Source organism: Phoca vitulina, unplaced genomic scaffold (assembly GCF_004348235.1).
Source record: "Phoca vitulina isolate PV1807 unplaced genomic scaffold, GSC_HSeal_1.0 scaffold52, whole genome shotgun sequence".
In the NCBI taxonomy this organism is placed as follows: Eukaryota; Metazoa; Chordata; class Mammalia; order Carnivora; family Phocidae; genus Phoca; species Phoca vitulina.
The window spans coordinates 4,740,457-4,747,937 of NW_022589755.1; the positions used below are offsets into that span (position 1 = coordinate 4,740,457).

Sequence of the window (7,481 nt, forward strand, 5' to 3'; positions counted from 1 at the left end):
CTTGAGAATGCCTCCCTGCAACAGTGAGCACACTTTTGTCTTTTATCCCTCAGCCTTCTTTCCTCTCGTGCACTCTCTTCTCCCCTTACCCCAGGACCTCTGCACCTTGTCCTTATGTTTCTTTCGCTGCACCCTCTCTCTCACCTGCTCTGTCACACACCCATGCGCTGCCACTCCCCTACATACCACAACATTCCTACCACACGTCCTGACCTAGGGTGGTAATGCTCAAAGAAATTTTTAAGAATCTATGTTGCAGATACTCTCCTTGTGGGTAGTTGCAGGCTTGGAAGGATTACAAATGATAAAAAAGAACCCCATTTATGGCATCCAGAGGTCTGGAGATACAACTCTTCTTCTGTATATGAACATGTCATTAAGACACACACACACACGATGAATGTGTATGTTGATATTATGAAAGTGAATGTGAACTGTGAGTTTGAGTGAAGGTGTGGTGAACATTAAGGTCGATGAGGGTGAGTGTGTATGTGTTCGGTATGTGCCTGAATATTTGTGAGTTTCAACTGTAATTGTGTGAGTACATGAGTGACCATGTATGTGTCTACTAGTATGTGAGTATATGTGAGCGTGGGTGTGCATATACACGTGTTTCCATCTGCTTGTAAGTGTGTAAATGAGTTCATGTTTGTGTGCAGTCTGAGTTGCCCACCATGATGGCTCTGACTTGAAAATGACTGCTCACTGCATAGTGAACCTGCATCACATGTGGACTTGTTTGTAGGGAAAACCAAAGGATCAGTTTCAACTCCTAATTTGTATTTCTTCTTACCAAAGCAGTAAGAGCTCATTACTGAAAATTCAAACACAACAACAACAAAACAGTAAAGAACTGTTGTAACCATGTGATCCTCTTGAATTAAGTACCTGAGGGTTGGCTCATCCAATATTTACAGGACTGGTAGAATCTTCTGGTTGAGCCATCTGATCCTGCTGCTTTAGATCTGTGACACACTCTTTTAGAAACGTCCTTCTTTCTTCTGTGGATATTGTTCTGTCTGTATTTCTTATGAATAGAGGTCAATTATGGTAAAGCATATGTTCCTAAACAATTTTCCCATTAATTGGCACTGAATTATTCAAACAAGGCCAAATTCATTAACTTTGATTTGTAACATAATTTCTATACCATGTTATTTACATCATGTTCCTCCTTTTACTTGTATCTCTGAATATTCTTACCAGGTATTTTGTCTCATTCTGTTTCTCTACTAATAAACTTAATTGATGGTTCAGTTCAGTGGTCAGAAGATTAGCAAAATACTAGTTTCTGGGTAGAGAAACTTCTCTGGGAAGTGCAGAATCCAGTGAGACACATAGACTTAGCCACCAGTCCCTCACGTGTCAGAACTCAGTATTTCTTCATAGAATACCCTATCTACCTACAGGGATCGAGGGGGAAAAAAGAGCCTCACAGAAATACTCAAATAGTCTCCTGTGGGGTTCTAACTAGAAACTCATAATTGTTTTTCATAATTAACAACTGAGGGGAAAATTTTCAGAAACCTCTTCAGCTCCCAAACCCACACTCCCAGTGCGGCTACAAATGAAATAATTGCAGTTGTGAGGGCGGGGACCTCACAGAATCACAAACCTATATCTCAGGGTCTGGCTGCCCCCCTCCCACAAACATACTGGCTGCCGTGTCCTTCACACTGAGCCCCTCCTGGCAGCAGGAAGGAGTTGGTGAGGATTTCTACTTCAGACTGAGAGGCGGTGTCTGTTTAAGAAAAGGGATATCAAGAATCTGGGTGAGTGATCATATCAGAAAAGGGCAATCTTCTGTGTATCACCTGATTCATTTTGAAAGCCATGCAGGAAGGTGTAATAATTCTGAGGTTTGCACTCAGCTAGGAAAGAGAGATGGGATCCTAGATTTTCACCAATCCCTGATGGCTCCTAATGCAATAAAGGTCATCTCTGCTCATAGTGACTGCCGGTGTTTCCTGCAGGTAATAATACACACTGATTTTTAAGCCCTTAAGGACTGAGTGGTAAAGTCAATCTGCAGTACAGTCCACGTCATAGGAATTGTAGACTAAATGTTCCGGGTTACTAGGGGTGCACCTGGAACACCTCCATGCTTGTAGCGAAGACTATGAAGAGCATGCACGTGGTGAAGAGTACGTACAGGAAGCATCTGATCCTGTGCAGAAAGTTTATCATCCAAATGGTAATGACTTGAATGGAAAGGTGTCTCTAACTCTGGATGTATCACGAAATTATGGGGACATTAATTGAGTCTGCACTAGAAACCTCCACAATCTGTCAATGATAGTGAGACTTATTCATTTTGAAAGTTAGGAAATGAGCACGTAAGGAACAGTTGACAAAATGATGATGCATTCCAGATGGCAGCTGTCAGGTGCATATCATGTTCTTTCCACCCATTTAAAAATTATTCTACTATCGGGGCGCCTGGGTGGCTCAGTCAGTTAAGCGTCTGTCTTTGGCTCAGGTCATGATCCCAGGGCCCTGGGATCGAGCCCCGCATCGGGCTCCCTGCTCGGCGGGAAGCCTGCTTCTCCCTCTGCCTCTGCCACTCCCCCTGCTTGTGCTGTCAAACAAGCAAATAAAATCTTTAAAAAAATTATTCTACTATCAATACAAAAACCCAGTACTTGGATTTAGAGAGTGTGTAAGAATACATGCCTTACAGATGCCAATTTGCAGTGATGTATTTTATGTTAATATCATTCACAAATCTGAGTGCATTGTTAATAGGTTTACTTAACTGAGGTATTAATAAGTAGATAAGTGTATCATTTGAAATCAATACTAACTTAATTTCTGCCTTACACGATTACTATTTTATCATGTGTTAGTGTTTTATGTCCCAAAGTTTACAGAATTACATGTGATTATTCAACAACTCCTGTGATTGCTGCCATTACACTTCGTTCCTGACATAAAAGCAAATTAGTCTTTCTGTTGCCATCTTAGTAACAAGCCAGACTGGCATCCACTACATATAACTTGTCAGGGGACAGGCTCCTGCAGTATTCTACTGCCAACAGTGCAGGTACATTTACTAAGATATTGAACACTTTACCCATAATTGATATTGTCCTGTTGAATAAATCAGTACAAGTGAATGGAAAGTTGTTGTAATGAAAATTATAGAATACCACCACTTTACAATCAAACCACAAGGTGGCAAATCAAAACTGACTGCAGGTCTGGATTTTGATGAACACAGCTACCTAGCTTTCTAGCAGACCATGGTGGCTCAGTGCACTATCATGGTTTCCAGCCCAGCTGGTTCCCAGTCCCCACACAGCCTGAAGGAGCAGATGTGGACAAATACTTAACGTCTCTGTGTGTCTGTTCTCTTCATCTTTTAGTTACATCCACAATAGTGCTAGCCTCACAGATTTGTGAAGCGTGAAGATGTTCTCATGTGAGTGTCTTCGCAGGAGAGATTTTACATTATAAAGGCTCTTTGAAAGTTCTACATTCAGCCCTCAGAAAGCTGTTATGAAAAAATAAACATTAAATAGGTGTTTCCAAGGGGGAATGAATGGAAAGGGGAACATACTGGATTTCAGCTGATGTGATACATGTGGCCCATGCCTCATGTTCCCATGCAGGACATTCTAGCTCAGAAGGCAACTAACAGTGACTGAGAAGAGAGAAAATGGCCAACAGGGAACTGGCGGTAGGACTGATCTTCTTAACACAGACTACGGTTGGCATCCTGGGCAATTTCTCACTTCTTTGTCATTATGTCCTCCTCTCCTTCACTGACTACAGGTTCAAGTCCACAGATTTCATTCACAAGCACCTGACTGTGGCCAACTTCTTAACCCTGCTCTGTAGAGGAGTCCCCCAGACCATGGCAGCATTTGGGTGGAAACATAGCCTTAGTCACTTTGGATGCAAACTTCTTTTCTTTCTTCACAGGGTGGGGAGGGGAGTATCCACTGGTAGCATCTGCATCTTGAGTGTCTACCAGGCCATCACAATCAGCCCCAGAAACTCCTGGTGGGCAGAGCTTAAAGTAAAAGCTCCCGAGTACATTGTTCCCTCTATCTTCCTGTGTTGGATGCTGCAAATGCTGGTCAATGTCATTTTTCCTCTCTACTTAACTAGCACATTGAGTGAGAAAAACATCACAAACAAAAAGGATTTCGGATACTGTTCTTCGGTTCGTCATGACAAAACCAGAGACTCGTTGTAGGCAGCACTGCTGTCATCCCCTGATGTGCTGTGTTGGGGCTCATGCTCTGGGCCAGCAGCACCATGCTCTTCATCCTGTACAGGCACAGAAGCGGGTCCAACATATACGAAGAACCATTTCCTCCAGGTCCTCCCCTGAGTCCAGAGCCACCAAAACCATCCTTCTTCTGCTGAGCACCTTTGTCTATTTTTACACCCTCTCCTCTGTCTTTCAAGTTGTTTTGACTCTTTCTGATAATCCCACCTGGGTCCTCCTGAACATCACTGCAATCATGGCTATGTGTTTCCCAACTGTCAGCCCCTTTCTGCTCATGAGCCATGACTCCAAGGTACCTAGGCTCTGCTTTGCCTGGGCAGGGAATATAAAATCCCCTCGTCTTATAAGAAATATGTAAACTGTATGTATTTCTACAATGTACAGTTGCCAATTCATTCATCCCCCTCAGGGTCCTAAATAAAATTACGAGTCCAAGACAACAGTAAACAGGACATGCTGAGCATCTTCTTCAAAATAAACAATAAATCATAACAATATTGTAATGAAACACCATTATCTTATAAATACTTATATAATTGAAGTTTTCCTAATACTGCCAGTAAAGGAGTGCAGAATTTATGCAATAATAAACACCAGGTCTTGACACAATCTGGATATTACAGAGAAGTCTTCAAGTGTGTGGCTTTCAATCTAATGCAATAAATTTCCAAGAAATGAACCTGGCATGAAATTTCAGGAAAAGGTACATGAACATGGGTTAGAGCGTGGCCTTGTCCTTCCTCCAACTAAAGAAAGTAATTTCCCCACCACATAAAGAATAGCCTGGGTGGGGCTGGAGGAAACATCCATTCTTGGGCAGTAGTGTTTCTGGGAGCCAGTTACAAGTTTTGTAGGTAAGTCATATCCTTAGAGAGATGGCACTGATTTGTTTGAAATATGAGGTGATGAAGGGAGATGAGCATGTTTACCATATTTTCATATAGAAATGGCCAGATTAAAGAGGAGCAGGGCAAAGGAAAGCACAAAAACAAAAATACATTTCTGCTGGTATTTGAGCCCTCTTTTACACTTTTTAATTTTTTTTTTTTTTAGATTTTATTTATTCAAGAAAGAGGGAGAGAGCATGAGAGAGAAAGCAAGCGTGAATGGGCTGGGGGAGGAGCAGAGGGAGAAGCAGACTCCTCGCTGAGCAGGAAGCCTGACATGGGGCTCTACCCCAGGACCCTGGGATCATGACTTGAGCCAAAGGCAGATGTTTAACCAACTGAGCCACCCAGGCACTCTTCTTTTGCATTTTTAAATCTAATCAGATTAGAAAGCCACTTCTAGAAACCCAAGAACCAACTCAGAAAACTCATCCTTAAATCTTGTTTCTCTTGACCCACTCTTGGTCACAGTGGAATGATTAATTGTTTGACGTTCCTAAAACGGAATTCTATACAGCAATGCCAGCGGATGAGTCACAACAACATACAACCATAAGTTCTCAAACAACTTAAATGAAAAAAGTCAAATACAAAAGAGTTAATGCTCTACTATTTTCTTTACATTAAATACCAAATAGACAATAATAATGTATGCTGGCAGAGGTCACCACTGTGTTTACCCTATGAGGGGTGACAGACAGGGACAGCAGTGGGAGCTTCCAGGGGTCTGATGATATTCTGTGCATTGATATAAGTGCTGCATACAGATATGTGATTAGTATGCAGTTTCATTATCTGTGCACTGTATCTGTATTTCTCAATTTAAAAAATACATATCACCAATAAAAACCATGGGATATAGTGAGTACATTTATGTATAATGTCCTTACATTGTGAAGGAGGAGTTTAAACCTACTGAAGAAAAAGACTCTTAGTTTTTCAAATCATGCAGAAATTTCTAGGTTGAAAACTTCTAAAGAAAAGAGGTCAAATGTATACTTGTTTTTAAAAGTTTCTTCCAGGGGCGCCTGGGTGGCTCAGTTGGTTGGGCGACTGCCTTCGGCTCGGGTCATGATCCCGGAGTCCTGGGATCGAGTCCCACATCAGGCTCCCGGCTCATCGGGAAGCCTGCTTCTCCCTCTGACCCTCTCCCTGTCATGCTGTTTCTCTCTCTCTCTCAAATAAATAAAATCTTTAAATAAATAAATAAATAAATAAATAAATAAATGTTTCTTCCGGACATACAGGAATTGAAGTAGAAAGTAAGAATAAAGTCAACAATAAGCACTACTAGGTATTTATCGAAAGGATACAAACATAGTGATATACCCCAATTTTTATAGCAGCAATGTTCATAATAGCCAAAATATGCAAAGAGCCCAGATGTCCATTGACAAATGAATGGATAAGGAAGATGTGGTGTATATATATATATACAATGGAATATTACTCAGCCATCAAAAGGAATGAAATCTTGCCATTTGCAATGACATGGATGGAACTAGAGGGTATTATGCTAAGTGAAATAAGTCAATCAGAGAAAGACAAATATCCTATGATTTCACTCATATGTGGAATTTAAGAAAAACAGATGAACACAGAGGAAGGGAAGGGAAAATAAAGTAAGATGAAAACAGAGAGGGAGGCAAACCATAAGAGACTCTTAACTATAGGAAACAAGCTGAGGGTTGCTGGAGGGTAGGTGGGTCGGGGGATGGGGTAACTGGGTGAAGGGCATTAAGGAGGGCACTTGATGTAATAAGCACTGGGTGTTATATGCAACTGAGAAATCACTAAATTCTACCCTTAAATTAATTTAAAAAATTGTTAAGAAAGTAGATCTCCTGTGTTCTTATCACTATAAAATAAAATAAAATAAATAAAAATAAAAATAAAAATAAAACATGTGGTCCTGACACCTCTTGTCTGAAGCTAATTATAAAGTTATCTCTTCCTTACAGGCTGCTTCTCTAACTTCAAGAGAGAAAGTAGCCTGTCCATAATCATCAAGTCACAGATGTTTTTATTAGAGACACAATTACTGTTTTCATGAAGTGCATCCTATGCCCAGACTTAGAAGAAAAACATTTGTTGTATTCCAGAAACAACTGCAGATAGGTGGTTCCTGCATAGGATGAAATAATTCTTATAGTTTCATCATACTCTGTATTATAAGCATGGTAGTACTGTAAGCACACCTCTAATAACACAGAAAATTTAACATATGATTCCTGTAAGGAAATGTGAGCAGTATATTTATTTCGTAACTACAATATTTAAGCACCTTAAAAGTCAGATTTCATTATCACTGGGATTCTTTACCAGTAAGTGTCTTCAGTGACAATCACACTAAGTTA

General features: G+C 40.6%; 1 pseudogene across 1 annotated transcript; it reads left to right on the plus strand.

The window, feature by feature from the left end:
• The first annotated feature begins 2,569 nt into the window (after positions 1-2,569).
• On the plus strand, positions 2,570-5,282 carry LOC116622210 (annotated as a pseudogene). The gene has a single exon (XR_004297541.1). The product of XR_004297541.1 is annotated as a vomeronasal type-1 receptor 4-like (transcript).
• Positions 5,283-7,481: the final 2,199 nt, after the last annotated feature.